This window comes from Heteronotia binoei, chromosome 3 (assembly GCF_032191835.1).
Source record: "Heteronotia binoei isolate CCM8104 ecotype False Entrance Well chromosome 3, APGP_CSIRO_Hbin_v1, whole genome shotgun sequence".
In the NCBI taxonomy this organism is placed as follows: Eukaryota; Metazoa; Chordata; class Lepidosauria; order Squamata; family Gekkonidae; genus Heteronotia; species Heteronotia binoei.
Window position 1 is genome coordinate 18343158 of NC_083225.1, and position 24634 is coordinate 18367791.

At 45.8% G+C, this 24634-nt stretch overlaps 1 non-coding gene across 1 annotated transcript; it reads left to right on the forward strand.

Annotated features, from left to right (window-relative positions):
- The first annotated feature begins 24240 nt into the window (after positions 1-24240).
- On the forward strand, positions 24241-24315 carry TRNAP-AGG (transfer RNA proline (anticodon AGG)). The gene has a single exon. It is a non-coding gene; the product is annotated as a tRNA-Pro (tRNA).
- The last annotated feature ends 319 nt before the right edge of the window (positions 24316-24634 follow it).

Genomic DNA, 24634 nt, shown 5'->3' on the forward strand with positions numbered 1-24634 from the left:
GCTGGCATCTGAAGATTGTGTGTTCTGTGATAGGGAAGCTGACATCTGGGTGAGAGACCCAGAACCAGCGTGGTAGGTGTGCTTGGCCAGCTCTCCCCGTATTGTTTGGGGCAGGGCTGGAGAGCTGGCATCTGGCTTTTCTGCAGCCAGGTCTGCAGAGCAGACCTTGAGCAGATTGTGTTTTGTGTGGCACTGAAGTTGGCAACTGGGTTTATTGGTGCCAGGGCGCATATAGAGTAGATAGATGGATTTAGTGCATTGGGAGATTCTCTATAGAGATTCTCTGATTTGAAGTTAGGTTTGGGTGCCCCAGGAATTGGACCTCCTGGTCCAATTTTCTTTTGGCCTTGTAGGTTGTGTGTGCGACAGTCCCCTGAAGCTGCACAGCAGTTTTTGGGGGCTCTCTCCAAAACCCCCTGCTCCCCAGAGCCACTTTTCCTATGATAATTACAGTGAGGGAAGTGCCTAATTGGCTTTTTCTCATCATTGGGAACAGTGTTCCTTTTGGGGTGCCGACAGATAGGTGCAGTCTTTTTGTGCCATGGGGGTTGCATGTGGGGGAGTCCCCTGAAGCTGCCCTGCAGTTTTGGGGGCTCTCCCTCAAACCCCCTTCTGGCCAGAGCCACTTTTCCCACAGCAGTTATAGTGGAGTAAGTGGCTAATTGGGCTTTCCCCAGCATTGGTAGCAATGAGCCTTTTTGGGGAGCCCACAGACAGGCACCCCCTGGCCCAATCTTTTTGGGACTTGGGGGTTTTGTAGGGGAGAGTCCCCTGCTGGATCCCTGCAGTTTGGGGGGGGGGGCTCTCCCTCAACCCCCCTGTCCTCGAGCAGCCTTTGAGTATGCCCTATGTTGCCACTGAGTTCAATGGCCGATAGGGTATAATGGTGGGATAGGGGCACCAGCCTTCTGAGTCCTACCCATAAGGAATGAGTTAAACCAGTCTTAAGCATGTCCCTTCACCCCTACTTCTACCTAAGCTGGTCATGAGGCCTAGGTTAAGCTTCACAAGATGGTATGGTTCACAACTTCAAAGGCTGCTGATACTTGCAGTAAGCGCAACAGGGTGACAAAGCTCTTGCCTGCGTCCAACCAGACTGAAAAAGAGCAGATGACTCATCCGGGAAGACATGCAGTTGTTCTGCAACCATTCTGCCACTCAAGCTTAGGGCTTCACTGAAAACGTATCACCTTTCGCTGGAAATGTGACTTAACAGCTATGATTTGTCCTCCACTACCTCTTACAGTTGTCTGATGTCAGTAGCTAAAGCGGGTGAACTGTCTAGATCTGAAACATTTCGCGTATGTCCACCCTCTCACTGCCTCACAGGAGCTGTAGCCGTTGTTTTTTTGTTCTAGAAAAAGATCTTGCATTCCCTTGACAACTGTACGACTCTTGTCCTTTGTCATGCCCAAGAGCTGCTGTGATAAGCTACGACACATTTTACAAATGTATATTGTTTAAAGGCACAACCGGCCCATGAACGTACAAAGCAACATACTGTCAAAATAGCCACATGGCTATTAGCCAGGCTCAATGCCAAAAAATATTTAGGCTCAAAGCCAGTTGACCTGGTAGCCCATTCCAACGCTGAGAAAAATAGTGAGGTCAATTTCAGATAAAGGTTCGGCCTGCACGAGAATGAATGCTTCAGTCAGGGTGAGTTAGAACATCCATCGCGTTTGCTGTGGAATGTACAGGTTTTTTTCCCCTCCCAAAAACCAGAGTTTCCCCAGAAACGCCTAGAGCGGCCACGAGCAACGTCACCAACACAATGACGTCACTTCTGAGAGCCAGTTTGGCGTAGTGGTTAAGTGTGCGGATTCTTATCTGGGAGAACCGGGTTGGATTCCCCACTCCTCCGCTTGCAGCTGCTGGCATGGCCTTGGGTCAGCCATAACTCTGGCAGTTGTTGTCCTTCAAAGGGCAGCTGCTGTGAGAACCTCTCCAGCCCCACCCACCTCGCAGGGTGCCTGTTGTGGGGGGGGGGAAGATATAGGAGATTGTAAGCCTCTCTGAGTCAGAGAGGAGGGCGGGGTAGAAATCTGCAGTCTTCTTCGATGGCATTGCCTGAAGATGTCAGGGGAGGTTCCCCCCGCCGGCGCAATGTGAGCCAGCAGGTTGGGAACCTCCCAGGTGGGGGATTCCCCACCTGGACCAGGGCTTGGCAGCCCTAACTGGAAGTAATGGAAAATTTAGACCAGGGATCCCTGACATGATGCCCATGGGCACTACAGTGCCCACCAGCATCTTTCCTCATTGCCAGTACCACACAGGAAGTGAGCAACAGTCGGGGCAACAGTCTGGTATTTGAGCAAAAACTCTATGGTATTCCCCCCCTTCCAAATATCAGTGTTACCCAGACATCCCTGGTGTGATGACATTACTTCCTGTGCAACGCTGGTCATGAGGCTTAGGCTTTCTCCTTACAGCTGTGAAGTCTCCCTCTTCCAACCAGCAGTCTCCCTCTGCCAGTCTCACGCCCTGGAGACAGGGGACCTCCACCTCCACCTGAGGGTCTAGCAGTCCTACAGCAACTCCTGGGCCCTAAAGGTAAGGTTAGAAGGTGTCCCGCTTGGGGTTTGCATCTAATGCTTCAAGCTTTTTTTCCCTAGGCGGGTAAGTAAACGAAAAGAAAAAAAAAATATCTGTACCAAAACATAACATATGCTTTTGGAATTGAGTGATATTAGCAAAACATTATCCAGCCACCATCGTGCACGACTACAAGAAAATCCCCCATTAATGTGTTTTATCTGATTGCTTTTGCAGCACCCATTTCTTTGCTCTGTAATAACCAGCGATAATTATAACATTTTCAATGTGGTTTTTATGTTCTTGCAAGTGCTGTGATCTATCAGTTTGGGTATTTATATTGTCAACCGCAAACCTTTCATCCTCATTTCGTTCTCACTTCTACTACCCTTTTTTATTTATGAAAGCTGGCATTTACAATTAAGTGGTTTTCTCTCTCTCTTTTTTTGCCATCATGAGTCAAAGATGGTGACACTTTGGCACTTGGTTATGTTTTAAGTTTTTTTAATTTAAATTCATATGTAAAAAAAAATGAGACAACACCAACCAGCTAACAGACACACAAATATTGTCACATAAATACACCGGGAACTATTATTGTCATAATGAAGGATTGTCTCTACCCATACCAGCTTGCCTGGAGGTCTTTTCAGGGACCTCCTGTAGAAACTGGTCTTAGCTGAGTTTACATTAGCCAGGATTCCTAGGAGGTCTTCTTCTGCACTAAATGCACTAAATGTATTAATGTTTTTAGAATTTTATGGATTTAATTAACTGTTTTTAAATGTTATTTATTATACAATGTATGTATTGAATTTTATGCTGTTAGCCGCCCTGAGCCGCTTGGTCGGGGAGGGCGGGATACAAATAAAATGTATCTATCTATCTATCTATCTATCTATCTATCTATCTATCTATCTATCTATCTATCTATCTATCTATCTATCTATCTATCACCAAAATGTGGGATGTCCTTTCCTTGAGACCTGAAGTAGGCATTGTGACGGAACAGGCCTGCTTTGACTTAAAGGTGGTCCTTATCTGCTGATAGTCCTTATCTACTGTACCTGCAGACCCTGTCCTTGGCTAGTGTCAACTCCTGCACTTCCCTCCACTGGGTACCACTGCCACCACTGTCTTGTTGGGGTCTTCCTGCCAGGAGGGACACACTCCTGACCCCCCTTCTAAGTTCTGAACCTGACCCCAAGGTCTCCTGCTGCCCTGCACTGGGTGACCACTGGGGCACTTTTACAGCTTTGGGTACCCCGGGGGAATAGCCAGTTGCTAACGGTGTGCCTTCCCCTCTCCCCGGACTCCCCTCTTAAAGTAGCATGGTCTGAGGCGGTTGGGGAACTATGTGCTGCAGAGATGTACCGCCAGTATTCAAAATAGTAAAATGCTTATTAAAAAGAGCAAAAGGTTGCAAGCTTACTTTTAGCACGGCACCAGATCAGCAACCAGAAGAACACATAAAAGTTGGTCTAAAATGCATCCTTTCCCCCCGGTACTAAAAACGTACTTTACTAGATGGTGAAATAGAGGAGGCGATTCCATGCTTAGTAAATTATGAAATGTTCTGAGGCCATCTCATTAATCCAAGCTTCCTGCATCCAGTCAGACAACCAGGCCTGGCCACATGTTCAAGATGGCTACTGGCCTACTGACCAGGGCTCAGCAATCTGTCCTCTTCCAAGGCCCAGCACCAAGAGGGCTTCCTTCCTGGGAGCAAGCACTTTTATTAAACCTCTGACTCCACCCATTTTGCATCACTCTCCACCCCTTTTGGCCTCATCTGCCAAGGTCCCAGGTGGATCCTGGGACACCTAGGTGCATCTTGGGCCATGCAGGTGCATCCTGGAAGGCGTTCTGGGGAATCTGGAGATTCCGAACACCAAAACCCTCAACTCCTTTGCAAGTTGAGTCATTTGCATAATTACGGCGTAATTGACCTAGCGTCTTGCACTTTCAGAGAGAAAAGACGAACAAATGACTCTTCAAACTCAGAGTGGGAAAGGGGGAAAGGTAATATGTCACAGGCACCATTCATCAAAGTCTTCTGAGGTGGGTTCCAAACCTTCATAGTTTAGAGAGCCTTCCGTTAAGATTAAGCAGCATGATTTAGATTGCCTTCAGATTGAGAGCTGCTGCATTGCTGTCTCTGTCTGTAGCTTTGTTGAATGTGGTTTTGTGCGTTTTATACCTAAATTGGGAAGGGGGGGGGGCGTTTATACGTGATTGCTGGTCCTGACCTGGATGGCCAAGGCTAGCCTGATTCCATCAGATCTCAACAACTAAGAAGATTTGGCCCTAGTTTGTACTTGGATGAAAGACCACCAAGGAAGTCTGCTATGCATGGGGAGGCAATGGCAACCTCCGTGCATTTCTTGCTTTGAAAATCCTACAGGGTCACCATAAGACAGCTGCAACCCGGTGGCATTTTCCTTGTTGGCAATACTGGATCCCTGGCAGATAAGCTACAGCTAGTTTCTGGCCTTCCCCCACCCCTTCCCCTCCCCACCGTCACGTCTCAGAAGGTTATTGCCCCGTACGAGTTTTTACACCGACTTGAATTTTATAGTTGTTTTATTGATTTTATCGTGTTTATAGACTGATGAATTGTGTGTTCCATATTTAATAGTTTTAGTAGGTTTACATTAAACTGTAAATTGTATATGTATAAGCTGTTGTCACCCACTCTGAGCCGGGCTCAGGGAGAGCAGGATACAAATTTAATAAATCACATCAAATGTATAGGGGCTTATATTTGCATCTTCTTTAGAAAACTGGGGAAGGCAGTGGCAAACCACCCCGTAAAAAGACTGCCGTGAAAACGTTGTGAAAGCAACGTCACCCCAGAGTCGGAAACGGCTGGTGCTTGCACAGGGGACCTTTCCTTTTCTAGAATACCAGCATCAGAAAAGAAACATTAATTCATTAAATTGAGATTTCAGCGATGAACCTGTAGCAGACAAGAAGAAGAAGAAGATCTTGGATTTATATCCCGCCCTCCACTCCGAAGAGTCTCAGAGCGGCTCACAATCTCCTTTCCCTTCCTCCCCCACAACAGTCACCCTGTGAGGTAGATGAAGATATTGGATTTATATCCCGCCCTCCACTCCGAAGAGTCTCAGAGCAGCTCACAATCTCCTTTACCTTCCTCCCCCACAACAGACACCCTGTGAGGTAGATGAAGATATTGGATTTATATCCCGCCCTCCACTCCGAAGAGTCTCAGAGCGGCTCACAATCTCCTTTACCTTCCCCCCCCCCACAACAGACACCCTGTGAGGTAGATGAAGATATTGGATTTATATCCCGCCCTCCACTCCGAAGAGTCTCAGAGCGGCTCACAATCTCCTTTACCTTCCCCCCCCCCACAACAGACACCCTGTGAGGTAGATGAAGATATTGGATTTATATCCCGCCCTCCACTCCGAAGAGTCTCAGAGCGGCTCACAATCTCCTTTCCCTTCCTCCCCCACAGCAGACACTCTGTGAGGTAGATGAAGATATTGGATTTATATCCCGCCCTCCACTCCGAAGAGTCTCAGAGCAGCTCACAATCTCCTTTACCTTCCTCCCCCACAACAGACACCCTGTGAGGCTGGTGGGGGTGGAGAGGGCTCTCACAGCAGCTGCCCTTTCAAGGACAGAGTCTCAGAGCGGCCTACAATCTCCTTTCCCTTCCTCCCCCACAACAGTCACCCTGTGAGGTAGATGAAGATATTGGATTTATATCCCGCCCTCCACTCCGAAGAGTCTCAGAGCAGCTCACAATCTCCTTTACCTTCCTCCCCCACAACAGACACCCTGTGAGGCGGGTGGGGGTGGAGAGGGCTCTCACAGCAGCTGCCCTTTCAAGGACAGAGTCTCAGAGCGGCCTACAATCTCCTTTCCCTTCCTCCCCCACAACAGTCACCCTGTGAGGTAGATGAAGATATTGGATTTATATCCCGCCCTCCACTCCGAAGAGTCTCAGAGCAGCTCACAATCTCCTTTACCTTCCTCCCCCACAACAGACACCCTGTGAGGCGGGTGGGGGTGGAGAGGGCTCTCACAGCAGCTGCCCTTTCAAGGACAGAGTCTCAGAGCGGCCTACAATCTCCTTTCCCTTCCTCCCCCACAACAGGCACCCTGTGAGGTGGGTGGGGCTGAGAGGACTCTCACAGCAGCTGCCCTTTCAAGGACAACCTCTGCCAGAGCTATGGCTGACCCAAGGCCATGCTAGCAGCTGCAAGTGGAGGAGTGGGGAATCAAACCCGGTTCTCCCAGATAAGAGTCCGCACACTTGGGTACTATGGCATAAAGTCCACTCTATGAAGCATCACTTTTCTACTGGGGAACTGATCTCTGTAGTCTGGAGATAATGTCATTCAGGGGGGAATCCCAGGTCCTACCTGGAGGCTGTAACCCCTATTTGGGATTTTTTTAAAAATAAAGTTGCAAACACGTTTTCTGCCTGGCAAACACCATTTCCTTTTTAACAAACTACTAAATTATAAAAGAGCAGGTGAAACTTAAAAATAGGCACATCAAAGAAGAAAGTCTTTAAGGTGTATGTGTCTGAAAGATACTTCAGGGCACTCCTAACCAGGCCTACTCCGAATCCTATTCCGGTCTCTTTCGTGGAGCTCATTCTCAGAAGAGTGTTCACAGAATTACAGTTTTTTGTCACACAAGCCATGAAACAACTTGTTCTTATGACAGAAGAAAACCCCCAAAATAGATCTTAATAGCCAATCACACTTATCCTAATATAAAGTATCTTTCAGGCACTGGTAAATATCTGCTTTAAGCCACTTACAACTTTTATCACAGCCACGAGGTCACCCTAAACAACAATTAGACAATTCAATATGCTGTCGGTAGGTTACTGATTTCCATTCAAGTCCGCTGATGACCTTTGTGTAGCAAACTCAAAAACCAAGTTTGGAATTTATTTATTTTTGTTCTGCTTGAATGGCACAGTTGTTTCCCCTTAGGTAATTGCATCGCCACTTCTCCCAACATAAATCAAAATAATTCCATGAGACGCTTTTGTCTCGTGGTTTTATTGTGCGGTTATGATTATTCTTTGCTCTGGTTGCTCAAGGCAGCAAACCCAAACTGACAGCTCGCTGGGAGGCTTCGTTGCTTTGCTGAGAAAAAATGGCCGCAGGCTATCGTGGCAACCTCTTGACTGTAAATTGATTAATCAAAGTTTTGTATACCTAACTTTAGAAAAGAACCGTATTTCTCGGTGGATTTGAAAGGGTTCATACATCTCTGCGTACCTTTGGCCTAGGCTGAGCAATTTAACACTACCAACAGACTAATCAAATACTTAATCCTTCCATTTCAAAATGAAATGTTTCTAATGTCTTTTACAGAAGTAAACACGAGATGCCAAAGAATATCCTCTTGGAGAAACCAGCCAGATCAGTTTATGGTTTCTCAGGACAATAATCTCTAGACTAGAAAGATACTTGCCTCACAGCCCAAACCTCCCTCAGTTGCCCAACTCTATTAAAAAAAAGCCCTAGATCATTCTGAGTCTGGGCTAAATTTGCCATCCTCCAAGTTAATCCTGGACTTCTCCCAGAATTACAACTAATCTCCAGATGACAGATTTTCTCCAATTTCCTTGGAGAAAATGGCAGTTTCAGAGGGTAGGCATAAAGGAATAACATCCTGCTAAGCTCATCCCCTTCCAGAACTGTACCCCCAAATCTCCAGGAATTCCAAAGCCAGAGCTGGCAACCACAGTATGAGCTATATTTAGGGCTGCAAGGTCCATCCTGGCAACAGGTGAGGGATGGGGAAGACTTAACAGTAGCAAGAAGAAGCCCGAGGCCATGTTGCTGGTGTCACACAGGAAGTGACATCATTCTGTCAGCAACTTCCAGGTGACACTCTGGTATTGAGGCAAAAATGCTATGGTAAAATTCCTTAGAAGTCACTGATGTGGTGATGTCAATTCCTGTGGAACGCTGGCACCATGGCCAAGGCTGCCTTCTTGCTACTGGTAAGTCTCCCTGTTGGCCAGCTGACAGGGACTAGTGGTGGGGGAGTCCCACCTCCACTGAGGGGTCTGGCAACCATAGCTATACTATTACAAGAGAGGCCTCACAAAATGGGTCACTTCTCAAAACCAAACACACACACCTCTGCACATAGAAAACCTCCATGTCATGGAAAAGGCAGGATTATAGTACTTTCCTCTCATCTAATTTTCTATGTGGATGACTTTTGTGTAGAGGACAGACACCCCCTCCCCCTGAAAAAGAAGTAACCCTAGTGAAGAAGTAAAATTAGATTTTTTAGGGCATGAGTGGAAACAACAATTGTGTCGCTCTCCCTCTCTCTTTCTGTGTTATGGGACGGGTCAGGAATACTCCCCTGTGGTTAAAACAACCTCTTTTGGTGTCCCTATGTTATGTGAGTAAGGAATTTACTTACCTGTCCCAAGGGCACCCAGTACTCTTCCTGCAGGGGAGGAGTGGGGAATCAAACGCAGTTCTCCAGATTACAGTCCACTCTTAGCCACTGTATCAAACTGGCTCCAAGACAAAGAAACTCCTCTTGTCTTTACCCCTCAACAGTTGTTTCTTTCGATCCAGCAGTAAATGCCATTGCTTTCTGCTACTGGAAGACTGAAATGCTACTGGTTTCTTCCTATAGCTGTGTTTCTTGCTTAACACAAACTTGTACAAAACGATTTCACATCCATTCGTCTCACAACAGTGGTTGCACCTAGAAGGAGCAAGGTTAGTCAAGTTTCTCTGAGCACTGACAAAGTGCCAATTAACCATTTTTTTCCCCCAAACTGCAAATTTTACTTGGGTTTCTCTCGTGGTGAAGTCACTTTATCACATTCTCCCTGTTCCTCAAACTAGTTTTGCTGTGGTCTGTCTTTTTTTTTTTCTGACTAGCTACCTTACTTCTATTATATTTCACAGGAGCACCATAACCCTGCATAAAAAGTCTCATTCCTTTAGTTGTCATAAAACAGAGTTCATTATTCATGTCAGATACAGAATTTCATATGCCATTATCACTTCATTTCCCAGCAGTTTCTGTCCATCAACTGTTAGCAAACTTGCCAAAAAGATATGATCCTATATGCAGAAAACTTGTGAAAAGTTGGTAACCAGGGAACAAAGGAAAATTTCTTTCTTGTGTTTAAATTTTGCTTTTATTTCAGTCTTTCTTTTAATTTTTAATTCTTTTTTAAAGTGAACTCCAAATATTTACTTTCCCCCTGCAGTTGTAAACTGTTGCATCATTTGCAAATGGTTTTAATGGAGAGCCAATTTGGTGTAGTGGTTAAGTGAGTGACTCTTATCTAGGAGAACCGGGTTCAATTCCCCACTCTTCCACTTGCACCTGCTAGCATGGTCTTGGGTCAGCCATAGTCCTGGCAGAGGTTGTCCTTGAAAGGGCAGCTGCTGTGAGAGCCCTCTCCAGCCCCACCCACCTCACAGGGTGTCTGTTGTGGGGGAGGAAGGGAAAGGAGATTGTGAACCACTCTGAGACCCTTCGGAGTGGAGGGCAGGATATAAATCCAATATCTCCATCTACCTCACAGGGTGTTGTGGGGGAGGAAGGTAAAGGAGATTATGAGCCGCTCTGAGACTCTTCAAGTGGAGGGCGGGATATAAATCCAATATCTTCATCTACCTCACAGGGTGTCTGTTGTGGGGGAGGAAGGTAAAGGAGATTGTGAGCCGCTCTGAGACTCTTCGGAGTGGAGGGCGGGATATAAATCCAATATCTTCCTCTTCTTCTTCTTCTTCTTACCTCCCTCAAACCCTCAAAAAAGGGCAAGCTATAATTCCCAAACAAACAAACTGGAGAAGCTCTTATGCTTTTGCCTCCAAAAGCATATCCTCTGGCATTGGCAAGATACAATAATTCTTGCTGAAGAGATTATAAATGTTAAACGCAGCGCTGCCTGTAATAACCAAGAGTTACGAAAGTGACATTTACATTGCCAGATAGGCTTCCCACTGTACAGTTTGAGTAATTGCAGTGATAAAGGATTCATAATATCAAGAGGATAATATCAGCAGATATTAAATATTGGCCTTTAATAATCCTGGTCATGCTACAATCTGTGCAATTTTATACCTTTTCTTTGTAATGAGCAGACAATGTAAAATACTCCAGTTGTGTGCAATATCATATTTCTGTTTCTTTCCCAAGGGATTAATCTGCTCTTGTTTTGAGTGTCACTAAGCACAAGTCAATGATAGGACTAAACAGATTAAACTAACAAAAGCACGGCTGAGCAAAATGTTGCCAACCCAGCTCCCAGTTGCGGTGGGATCGGGGTGTGTGTGTGTGTGTGTGTGTGAAGAGACTTCAACATGACACATCCCATGACACTGCAACATCTCTACTGGCTAGGAAACCAGAACTGATATCGCAGTGACACTCTAAGATTGCCCTGATCTCTACAGTAAAAGCCACAGTGACTGGGAAAATTCATAAGAACATAAGAGAAGCCATGTTAGATCAGGCCAATGGCCCATCCAGTCCAACATTCTGTGTCACACAGCGGCCAAATATATATATATACACACACACACACGCACACACTGTGGCTAATAGCCACTGATGGACCTCTGCTCCATATTTTTATCTAACCCCCTCTTGAAGGTGGCCATGCTTGTGGCCGCCACCACCTCCTGTGGCAGTGAATTCCACATGTTAATCACCCTTTGGGTGAAGAAGTACTTCCTTTTATCCGTTTTAACCCAACTGTTCAGCAATTTCATCGAATGCCCACAAGTTCTTGTATTGTGAGAAAGGGAGAAAAATACTTCTTTCTCTACTTTCTCCATCCCATGCATTATCTTGTAAACCTCTATCATGTCACCCCTCAGTTGACGTTTCTCCAATTCCTAGATAACTGCCATGTTGCACAGTTGCCATGTGCAGGTTCCAGCCAGAGTGATTGTCATGGCACTGTGCAGTGCCATCTCTCCCTAATTCCTCCTGCCGTTCCACCATGCGTCAGCTTTGCTGCCCTCTAGGAGCCATGATACAAGATGGTTCATTCCCTTATAAAGGGAAAGGGGTGGGGCTCCCATTGATGGGGACTCAAAAGATGGCACGGCTGCCGGTGTAGAAGTTAGCAGATTTGTGACTGCCAGTGTCTGCCTCTGTCCGTCCGCTCCGGTGCGCAATAGTTTAACACAGCCAACACCACACTGTGCTCTTAAACTATATACAAGGTTTTATTATACATATATACAGACACTCCATCACAATGCTCTGCCAATCAATTATATAATAGTGAGAGGATAGTTTGTACAGCATAGTTCCAGTAATATACAGTTGCTGCTAATTGCTGCACCAATGAGGAGACAGTGCTGAGTCACTCTGCACTCCTCACCTGATTACATCATCCATCTGGCCAGAACTAGCTCTCATCTGCCAGATCATCCCCAGTCATCTACTTGACAGTAGCTGTCAGACCAGTAAGCAGTGCCTCATGCCTTACCGGCATTTTATCCTATGCCGACGTCAACTAATCCAGGACCATTTCTAAAACCAGTCTGCACCCACATTTGAGACAAAAGCCAAGTCCAGAAGATAGCAATTGGTTAGCTCTTGCTATGTCACCAAAATGCTTCTGCACCCCAGAAGCAATTTTTGCCATTATTTGTTTATTCATTTAAAATATTTTGTCACCTTTGCACTCAATCCGTCTCCAAGATGGTGGCCATAAAAACATTAAAACACTGGAACAATTCAAAAAGAAAATTCCAGTGATAAAATGATTCAGTGAAACACAAAAACAGAGCAAAGCTGAGAGGAAACTGGGCTCACCTTTTGGATGAATAATCTCCTGTGACGTATCTTTAAACATTTACCTCTGTCATCAGAGAAAGGCAACAGCATCAGGCATACACAACCCATAATACTTGCAATGATCCAATGAGTAGCAGCCAAAATTCACTCAACATAGAGGAAAACTGTGGATACCAGAAGTGGAGATGGAGTGACACTTGTACATTGTTCCAAAAGGGTCTTGAGTATCCTTCAGAGTTTCCTGGATTTGTTCCACCAGAGGAGGAGGAGAAGGAAGAGGAGGAGATGATGATGATATTAGATTTATACCCTGCCCTACACTCTGAATCTCAAAGTGGCATATAATCTTCCTTTACCTCCCCTCACCACAACAAACACCCTGTGAGGTAGGTGGGGCTGAGAGAGCTCTCCCAGAAGCTGCCCTTTCAAGGACAGCTCTGAGATAGCAATGGCTTGACCCAAGGCCAATCCAGCAGCTGCAAGCGGAGGAGTCGGGAATCAAACCCAGTTCTCCTAGATAAGAGTCCACACACTTAACCACTACACCAAATTGGAGAATTTCAGTGCATTGTCATTAATGGCTTTACCACTAGCATATACTGGTGACACATCTATACATCCATGAAGAGGCCAAACTCTGCCTTGGAGTGCAGGACGGCCATTTTAGAATCCATACACTTTGGAAACGAACTTGGAAATTTCAGAATCTTCCCAATTTGTAAATTCCATCTGGAAATGATAAAATCCAGGGTTTCAGGCAGAGGTCTTCATATCACCTACTGCCTGGTCCTTTCAACTGGAGATGCCAGGGATTGAACCTGGGACCTTTTGCATCCCAACCAGAGGCTCTACCACCGAGCCATGACCCCTCAGAAAGGAGTGCAATGCACAACACTTCTGAAATTGAGGGAGTGTCCCAAATTTCTGTAGTCCATTTAACAAGGAAATTTAGTTCTCCAACCCCTCAGTGATGGATAAGTGCTGATTGATGCATATAATTCCAGCAGTTTTGGAATGTATTCTGCTTCATATATAGTGCTTTAGAGAAGAGAAGCTTTAGAAAGAAGCTTGTTTGGCTCCAACAGCACCAACTTAATTAAATTAAATTAAATTAGAAGCCCTCTTGGTGCCCTGGTGCCCCCTCCCCCCAAAAAAGCCTTGTTACAAAGTCAATTAGGAGGGAAAGGCCCATCTACTCTGAAAAATGCAATCAGAGCATTTAGGCACTTCCTCTACTGTACGGGAGCTGCTAGCAGGTCAGTGATTTACATGCTATTTACATGCAATGGAGAGAAAATCTAAAGGGCAGCCAACTGAAAAGTTTCAGAAGGAATTAATTCCAGACTGAGAAACAGAATTAATAATACAGGGAACCACTATCACAGTTGGAGCTGTGGCATGTGCCTTTGCAATGTCTGTAGCCCTGGGTGTACAATATGGCAGGTGCATATTGGGTGGACCATCGTATATGTCCTTATTAGCAGACGCTAACTAGGAAAATAGAGGTGTAAACTGGAATGATAGCAGCTATAATTTATAGCCGGAGCAATAGAATTAGGAGCAGCAGCAGTAGCAGTAGCAATCGAACAATAAAAAGTCATACACAAAGCTGTAGTTGCAATGCAAAGTATCTGCTTATTATTATTTGTTATTGTTTGATTATTATTTATTTAACACATTTATTAGCTGCCCTCCTACTTTAAAGGACCTCAGTATGGCTTACAATATCTAATAATAAAATACATTTTAGAAACACTAGCTCATCAATAAAACACAGAATGCATAAAAACTAATAGTTCAAAACAAGTATTTTAAAATGTCAGAAAGCTTAATAGTTAATCCAGCGTCATCACAAATATGACTGACTTCAACTGCCTCCCAACAATCAAGAATGAGAGGGCCGGGCATACTTCTCTGGAGCGATCATTCCATAATCATGGGGCTGCTACCAAAAAGGCCTTCTCTTGTGTAGCGACCAGGTGAACTTCTTTGTCAATGGGACAGTTAGGAGGGCCTCTCTGCATGATGTTAATTCCCAGGAGGGGGAATATGGGAGAAAATGATCCTTCAGATACCCCAGTCCCAATCAATGTAGGGGTTCAAAAGTGACCAGTACACTGAATTGCTCTCAGGAGTGGATCAGCAGCCATGGTAATTGCTGTAATATCAAAGTCACATGCTCTCAATAGCTGGTCCCAACCAGCAGTCTAGCTGCAGCATTCTGCACGAAGTGGCAGCCTTCAAACATTTTTTCAAGGATGCCCCAAGCAGAGCCCATCACAATAGTCCTGATTAGATGTCACTAGATCGGGCTGGGCCAGAAATGGACACCACTTGAAGCTGGTCAAAGGCACTCCAGAGTATAGCAGTCACCTGGTTTCTAAGGTAACCCCTGTGTCCAGCAGCACTCCCAAGCTTGCAGACCTGGCTTTTCAAGGGCAGTGTATGAAATAATGCAAATATGGTTACTGAGATAAGTTGAATAAAACTATAGAGTTGGAAGGGACCTGCAGGGTCATCTAGTCCAACCCCCTGCACAATGCAGGAAATCCACAAGTACCTCCCTCACATACTCCCAGTGACACCTGCTCCATAACAATAGAGATAATTCAGAGATAATCAATGCACATAATTCAAAAACGATGATCAAATTAAAACAGTGCCCTGACTTGGATGGGGCGGGCTAGCCTGATTTCATGACATCTCAGAAGCTCAGCAGCGTTGGCCCTGGTTAGTTCTTGAACGAGAGGAGGAAGAAAAAGAGGAGGAGGAGAGTTGGGTTTTTTATACCCTGCTCTTCAGTATCTGAAGGATTCTCAGAGTGGCTTATGATCTCCTTCTCTTCCTCGCCCCACAACAGACAACCTGTGAGGTAAGTGGGGCTGAGAGAGTTCTGAGAGAACTGTGACTGACCCAAGGTCACCGAGCTGGCTTCATGTGGAGGAGTGGGGAATCAAACCCAGTTCTCCAGGTCTGAGTCTGGCACTCGTTAACCACTACACCAAGGAAGTCCAGGGTTGCTACACAGGAGCCTTGAAAATTGTACAGGGTCACCATGCTCTGTTATTACATGACATGACAGTACTTTCCACCCTCATAATTAAAACAGTTAAGCCAGAGCATATTCAAGCTCATTTCAATACTTCCATCTTTCAGTCTCACCAGTTGGCCCCATGAGAGGTTATTCCACTGCATTGGGGTAATGCCACAAAAGGTCTGTACCTGGGCCATTCTAGACTATACCACTGAGAGCAAGAGGGCTGGTGGGATGACACCGTAGTCCCACTGTTGCCCCACAGCTGTGGATGGATGGTGACTGGTAATGGAGAGCCAGTTTGGTGTAGTGGTTAAGTGTGCAGACTCTTATCTGGGAGAATGGGGTTTGATTCCCCCCTCCTCCACTTGCACCTGCTAGCATGGCCTTGGGTCAGCCATAGCTCTGGCAGAGGTTGTCCTTGAAAGGGCAGCTGCTGTGAGAGCCCTCTCCAGCCCCACCCACCTCACAGGGTGTCTGTTGTGGGGGAGGAAGGGAAAGGAGATTGTGAGCCGCTCTGAGACTCTTCGGAGTGGAGGGCGGGATATAAATCCAATATCTTTATCTACCTCACAGGGTGTCTGTCGTGGGGGAGGAAGGGAAAGGAGATTGTGAGCCGCTCTGAGACTCTTCGGAGTGGAGGGTGGGATATAAATCCAACATCTTCATCTACCTCACAAGGTGTCTGTTGTGGGGGAGGAAGGGAAAGGAGATTGTGAGCTGCTCTGAGACTCTTCAGAGTGGAGCGCGGGATATAAATCCAATATCTTCTAATGGCCGGGTTGTTCAGGATAGGCGACCATTTTCACATCTGACTCTTCAACTTGATCAATGCAAAGTCATCAACACACCATGTTCCCCCTGGAGAATCACAATATCTTGGCAATAATAAATCTGTTGAGATCCCATTAACTCAAGAGTACCTTGAGGTCATCTTTATTTATTGTCAGTGTCTGCTCGTGATTAGTTGATGTTCCAGGCAAGGTGTGAGGGCTGGGGGTTACATCTGAATTTTAAACAACTCTACTCCTTAATACTCAGAACTCAAAATAATCTATGATTGCTAGTTGATGATGAGCCTCCCCACCCAACTCCTCATAAATATCCCTTGTGGCAATATCAAGACCTGACAGAGACATTCCTCAGGGAGGGCTATATGCCTACAGGAAAAGGAACCAGCGGATAGCTCTGGATATGGTTTGGATCTAGCATTCTAAGCAGAAGAGATTGCACAGAAGAGACGGGCATGGATTCGCTCATGAACCAACGTTCATGATTCACGAAGTGAAGTTCATGACAGGTCTACCATCACAAACTTCCATGATGTTTAAATGCAGTTTGTGGTGGCTAATGGGGTTTAAGCCCCTGTTTTCTGCTCCCGGCAAAACCTGCAAAAACAGCTGAGTGGCGAGGAGCAGCCTGCTCCCTGCCACTCAGCTGTTTGGGACTTTCTTGTGCAGCCAGCCCCTTTAAATGTACTGCTCCCTTTGGCTCAGCTTTCTTTTTTTTTGGGGGGGGGGGCTTTGTTGTGCAACCCCTGCATTTAAAGGGGCTGCACAAGAAAGCCTCTTAAAACAAACGAGGCATGGAAAGCTGTCCCCTCAGTTAACATTTAGTTAACGTTTCATAAGTGAAGAGAAATAAGTTATATATCTGTTTTAGAGGTGTTGTAATAATTTACTTTAAATATTATTTGAAGTTTATATATATAATGTAGGCTGCTTCTTTGGGTTATATACGATCATTTAATCAGTTGTACCCTGTTCTTTGTTAAAGCTCTATGAATGGAAAAGAAGGCAGTCTCTTCCCCATGGCTCAGCTGTTTTTCGGGCTTTCTTGTGCAGCCAGTCCCAGGGGCTTCCTGCAAAAGAAAAGTCGTTAAAACAGCTGTGCACCCTCTCCAACCTTTTGGTTTTCTTCAGCGGTGGCCAAACTGTGGCTCATACATATTGTGTGGCTCTTGAAGCCCCCACCACCCTGTTGGCCAACTTGGAAAAGGCATTTTCCCCTCTAAATTACTTCTTCAAACCAAGCCAAACCAGCTGATGACTTGGAGAATACGTTTAAAGTTAAAGTTGTTTTCTTTCCACCTCTCCTCCCCCCATCTATTTTGCTTGCCTGCCTGCTTGTCTTCCTTCCTGTCTTGAGGGTCTCAAACATCTGATATTCATGTCTCACGGCTCTCAAACATTTGACCTTTATTCTATGTGGCTCTTACATTAAGCAAGTTTGGCCACTCCCGGTTTTCTGCTAGTCTCAGCCACTTGCCTTGTCCTTTGCAAAGCCACACCTTTCCAGCTTTAGATCTACCCCTCACCAGCAGCTTGCCAGAGAAGATGGCAGTGACAGCCAGCCATAGAACTGAACCTATTGGGATGATTCACCCTCCAGATTCTCACATGCAAGGTTAGTTGCATGCAGAGATACAGTCTTTTATTCTCAGATTTAAATGGTTGTCTTCTGCGGAACAGCAACGGCCATAACAAAATCCCAGTCAGTTCTTGGCCGATCTCTGGATAAAGAGAATTTCTTCCACATCAAAATGGCTAGGATTCTGCCTCCTCGCCCCTTACTTTCTGGAATTCTGCTCCAATTTCTAGGCAAAGAGGCAGAAAACACAGATCCAACCACTGTCACTTCTTGGATAGAATGAGTGAAAGTGCTGTCTGCTGAAAGTTTGCTGATTTGAAGAGTTCTTTCCTCATTCCCTTGGTCTTGATCCGGAACTGGCATCTGCTGTCACCCAGGGTAACTCAGCATCTTTCCCCCAGCACTACCACTTTGAGCAGAATCATAGAATCATAGACCCTCCAGTGTTAGCCCGGGACCCCCTCTCCTTCCATTAGGGACTATAGTTCTCTGGCTCTGATGCCAGGCCCACAAGGACTTAAAGTTGCAATGGACACTAATATCCTAAAACTCATATGCCTCCTGCTTTATGGACACTCGGTCCTGTTGGACTTTAAGCATTTGGCCTTCGTGCCAGCCCAACATGGACATTTACCCTGTGTGGACTATGCAGCAATGTTTCCAGCCAGCTTCCTGCCTCTGCTTGCTATTGTGGGACTGTTTGTGCCTGCCCTGCAAAGAGGACTCTGCACTGTGCTTCCCGGATGAGCTGCCAAGCCCTGCAGACCACAACTCCGCTCCTGTTATCCAGAAGACATTGCTAGAAAGCAGCCCTAACAGAAGCCATGTTTCTGAGATGTCCCACAATAACTCCAGCTCCTGCAAATCGCCATGCAGAGGAGATGTGTGAGCCACGTATCACATTCCAGGAACCAGCTGTGATTTGGAGATGCAAGCAAAGGAGCCTGCAGTCAACAGTAGACTTGCTGCAACGTCTTCACACCTAACAAAAGACTCTTCCTGCTGACCATCGAGGCAAATGTCTTACACAATAGAACACCATTAAAGATGATCATCTGTCAACTGCCTCATCCTGTCACACAGATATCTTCCATCGTGTTAGCTGTGGTGTCACAGTAGATAGCAATTTGGCACTAGATTGACGGCTCATATTTCTTTGTGTTTTAAAATTTTTTATTAGTTTTCCAGAAAAGAAAAGGGAGCAGTGGAAAGGGAAATAGCAAATTAGATACAAACACCAACACCAATATAGTCTAGTATGGAAATACTTCCTTAAAGTCACACCTTATCAAATATTATTATCACTTTATGTCGACAAACCCTTAATAAAAGGTTTTAACGATTGTAAGCCTTTGGCTAAATTATCTAATTAGCTTTACATTTCTAGTATCTATAGTATTATAATATACATTACAGGAGAGGGAGATAAAAGTTAACACCAAAAAGTCAAGTATCTAAACACGCATATAGCTTCATCCAAAGTTTTCTTGCTTCTTCCTTAGATATCCCAGCAAGCAACTGGGATAAGTAGTCCATCTCAGCTGTTTACAGTATTTTCTCCGTCAAGTCCGATCTCGTGGGAATTTCTTGACGTTTCCATTTGTGCCCAAAGAATTCTAGCTGCTGTATTAATGTGCTCCAGTAAATGTCTCATTTCTTTTGCATCGTCATTGGGGTATATATTCAATAAAAATAGTTCTGGTTTGAATTGAGTCTGTGTCTTTAAGATTTTCTGTAATAACTCATGAACCATCTTCCAGTAGTCTTTCACCACCTCACAGGTACACCACATATGGTAAAACGACCCAACATGCTTAGTACATTTCCAACACTTATTTGACATATTAGAGTACATTTTAGAAAGCTTTTGTGGACTGTTCATATTTCTTTGTTTTAGTGATAGTTTGCACTAGGTAAAACCATCATTTCCCATTAATCCTTTTGTCAAAAACCCTGGAAGCCATCTCTGGGGTAATGTCAGGTACCACATGACGTCGCCTTAGGACATGAATCTGGCTATAAAAAGGTCGGGGTTTGGCCAGTTCAGGTGTGTCTCTGACGGTACCCCTACCCTTGCTTTTCTGAGCCATCCCCAAATACCTGATCAGTATTGGGCCCATTATTGTGAGATACGCTAGTCATTTCTTGCTTCTTCTTGGTGTAGTGGTTAAGTGAGCGGACTCTTATCTGGGAGAACCGGGTTCAATTCCCCTCTCCTCCACTGGCACCTGCTAGCATGGCCTTGGGTCAGCCATAGTCCTCGCAGAGGTTGTCCTTGAAAGAGCAGCTGCTGTGAGAGCCCTCTCCAGCCCCACCCCCCTCACAGGGTGTCTGCTGTGGGGGAGGAAGAGAAAGGAGATTGTGCGCCGCTCTGAGACTCTGTCCTTGAAAGGGCAGCTGCTGTGAGAGCCCTCTCCAGCCCCACCCACCTCACAGGGTGTCTGTTGTGGGGGAGGAAGGGAAAGGAGATTGTGAGCCGCTCTGAGACTCTGTGCTTGAAAGGGCAGCTGCTGTGAGAGCCCTCTCCAGCCCCACTCCCCTCACAGGGTGTCTGTTGTAGGGGAGGAAGGGAAAGGAGATTGTGAGCCGCTCTGAGACTCTGATTCAGAGAGAAGGGCGGGGTATACTTCTATGGTCTTCTTAGGTTCAAAGACTCTTATCTGGGAGAATTGGGTTTGATTCCCCACTCCTCCACTTGCACATGCTAGCATGGCCTTGGGTCAGCCATAGCTCTGGCAGAGGTTTTCCTTGAAAGGGCAGCTGCTGTGAGAGCCCTCTCAGCCCCACCCACCTCACAGGGTGTCTGTTGTGGGGGGAGAAGATGAAGGAGATTGTGAGCCGCTCTGAGACTCTGATTCCGAGAGAAGGGCGGGGTATAAATCTGCAGTCTTCTTATCTGCAGTCTTCTGTGCCCACATCTCTTCAGCGTCTCTGTGCTACACTTCCTGACTTGCCATATTTAGTTATTTATGCTATTTCTGTGCCATATCTTCAGCATCCTGCTTGAGGCAGTCGATAAAGAAAACCACACAAAGTAATAGAATGATGTTGGAAAGACGCCCCCCCAAATCTTCCAATGCTTTGCTATGAAAATATTCAGAAAAACCACAGGGGCTGATAGCACCGGTTCTCCAAATCTCCGTCTGTGTGTAATGTATTACATATGAGGAAAGGTCTACCAATGTACCTCCAACTAGGTCTGTGACCTTTTCTCTAGCCTGGAGTGCAAGCTGTCAAACTGACAAGCGGTGCGAAGAAATATGAGAGCCCAAGATGACGAATCTTCATTTTCACTTCTGGTATCAGGACAGAGAAGGAGCCAAGGTCATGCCGGATCATCGTCTGACACCTTGAAAAAGTAGCAACATCTCACTCCCTTTGTCCAGTTGCGTGTAGCCATCTGGGTCAATTCCAGTCCCGCTTACGTATTTCAGTACGATGGCTCTCTGAAAGTTTTCTTGACAGAAATCCACAAATGAAAGCTGCTGGAAAATGAGAAGCGCTAGGTGTTAAATAATTGACACCCTATTGACATGAGAGTAATAGCACATCAGCAAATCAGAGCGCTAACCATAGAAGCGATCAGGTGTGAAAAACCTGTGCTCTCCTTATCTAAACCAATTTAGCAAGCAACAAACACAAGCCTCTTGACGGGCACCAGTGGCAAAATGTACCATTCCAGGCATCTTGCAGCTCCCCATTGAAGTTTTCCCTCTTTTTCTCTTCCATTTCATTCTACCAATAAATAAATAAATTTACTACATAGGCTTTGAGCGATCTCCTGTGACATCCCTCTCTTGCAACTTCAGCTGCACAAACTGCCTTAAGAACATAAGAGAAGCCATGATGGATCAGGCCAATGGCCCATCCAGTCCAATACTCTGTGTCACATAAGAGAAGCCATGTTGGATCAGGCCAATGGCCCATCCAGTCCAACACTCTGTGTCACATAAGAACATAAGAGAAGCCTTGTTGGATCAGGCCAATGGCCTATCCAGTCCAACACTCTGAGTCACATAAGAACATAAGAGAAGCCATGTTGGTTCAGGCCAATGGCCTATCCAGTCCAACACTCTAAGTCACAAAAGAACATAAGAGAAGCCATGTTGGATCAGGCCAATGGCCCATCCAGTCCAACACTCTGTGTCACATAAGATCATAAGAGAAGCCATGTTGGATCAGGCCAATGGCCCATCCAGTCCAACACTCTGTGTCACATAAGATCATAAGAGAAGCCATGTTGGATCAGGCCAATGGCCCATCCAGTCCAACACTCTGTGTCACATAAGAACATAAGATAAGCCATGTTGGATCAGGCCAATGGCCCATCCAGTCCAACACTCTGTGTCACATAAGAACATAAGAGAAGCCTTGTTGGATCAGGCCAATGGCCTATCCAGTCCAACACTCTGAGTCACATAAGAACATAAGAGAAGCCATGTTGGTTCAGGCCAATGGCCTATCCAGTCCAACACTCTGAGTCACAAAAGAACATAAGAGAAGCCATGTTGGATCAGGCCAATGGCCCATCCAGTCCAACACTCTGTGTCACATAAGATCATAAGAGAAGCCATGTTGGATCAGGCCAATGGCCCATCCAGTCCAACACTCTGTGTCACATAAGATCATAAGAGAAGCCATGTTGGATAAGGCCAATGGCCCATCCAGTCCAACACTCTGTGTCACATAAGAACATAAGAGAAGCCATGTTGGATCAGGCCAATGGCCCATTCAGTCCAACACTCTGTGTCACATAAGAGAAGCCCTAATGGATCAGGCCAATGGCCCATCCAGTCCAACACTCTGAGTCACATAAGAACATAAGAGAAGCCATGTTGGATCAGGCCAATGGCCTATCCAGTCCAATACTCTGTGTCACATAAGAGAAGCCATGTTGGATCAGGCCAATGGCCCATCCAGTCCAACACTCTGTGTCACATAAGAACATAAGAGAAGCCTTGTTAGATCAGGCCAATGGCCTATCCAGTCCAACACTCTGAGTCACATAAGAACATAAGAGAAGCCTTGTTGGATCAGGCCAATGGCCTATCTAGTCCAACACTCTGAGTCACATAAGAACATAAGAGAAGCCATGTTGGATCAGGCCAATAGCCCATCCAGTCCAACACTGTTTCACACAGTGGCCAATATATATGTGTGTGTGTATATATATATATATATATATATACATACACACACACACATATACACACACACACACACACACACACACACACACACATATATATATATATATATATATATATATATATATATATATATATATATATATATATATATACTGTAGCTAATAGCCACTGATGTACCTCTGCTCCATATTTTTATCCAATCCCCTCTTAAAGCTGCTCCTGTGGCAGTGAATTCCACATGTTAATCAACCTTTGGGTGAAGAAGTACCTCCTTTTATCCGTTTTCACCTGACTGCTCAGCAATTTCATCGAATGCCCACGAGTTCTTGTATTGTGACAAAGGGAGAAAAGTACTTCTTTCTCTACTTTCTCCATCCCAAGCATAATCTTGTAAACCTCTCTCATCTCACCCCGCCTTTGCTACAGTTGTCTTGCCTGCTCCTCTATAGTTAACCATCCCGTTCACAACCTGCTCCAGAGAGTCGCTAAAGATGTCAGAAATGGTGCTTGCTAATCTTCTCCCAGCAGGAGGCGACTGATTACAACAGCGTGAAACATTACTCCAGATTGTAGCTATTTCAGTCTTTACTTAAAAATTAGGAGCTGCCTTTCTTCCTTACAGAGCTCAAGACAGCTTGAAATATAAATGAAATACGAAGGCCAATTACAGACCGGCACTTTGGGGCGACTCAGAGACGCCACTGAAGTTGGCCCAAAAAATCTGTTCAGACGGCAACATCTGCCAGCCGTCCTCCTCCCGTCCTCACCCCGTCCTCCAGGCTCCTGAGGCAGGCTCAAAAAGCTACCATTTCCAAAGTGGTAGCAAATTTTTGAGCCGGCTGTCAGTCGCCTCCCCGCTGTCTGGAGAGGGAAAGACGCAAGCGAGGCGACTTGGCGGTGTGGAACTGCCATGCTGCCCCAAGTTGGTCCCGGGTTTTTTCTTTAAGAAACCACACGAGCGCTAGAGTGCTCGTGTGCATCAGCGCTTGCCCCCAGCGGGAAAAAGAGGAATCTGGCTTCTGGGTTGCCTTCCTGTGTGGAGGCACCCAGCTGCCTCACGGACGAGATGGGGGCGGCATGGCAGTGAGTGTGTGGAGGCTCCGGGATGGATCTTTTTGAAATGTCCCGATTCGGGACACCTCCAAGCTTTCCCAGAATGTCTTTCTGTTCTCAGCCGTAGAATACATAAAATACAGAAAACCAAAATTTAAAATAACCATTTATGATTCCCAGTAAAATTAATCAAATACACTCCTGAATACAACCATCTACAACCACCTCGTGAAGACAGACAGCACGGGGGCCAAGCAGTGGCTAGTCCTGGGCTAGGACATACTTGTGTGCTATGCTTGGGGAGGGACCGTGGCTCAGTGGTAGAGCATCTGCTTAGGAAGCAGAAGGTCCCAGGTTCAATCCCTGGCATCTCCAACTAAAAAGGGTCCAGGCAAGTACGCGTGAAAAACCTCAGCTTGAGACCCTGGAGAGCCGCTGCCAGTCTGAGTAGACAATACTGACTTTGAAGGACCGAGGGTCTGATTCAGTAGAAGGCAGCTTCATATGTAGATTTGGGGGGATGGAGCCCAAAGATTGCAGGATTTGGGGAGGGGATATATCTCAGCAGGGTGTAAGGCCATCCAGTCCATGTTTAAAGCAGCCATTTTCTCCAGAGGAGCTGATCTCTGTCACCAGGAGACCAATTATAATTCCAAGAGATCTTCAGCCAGCACCTGGAAGTGGTTCCATGGGT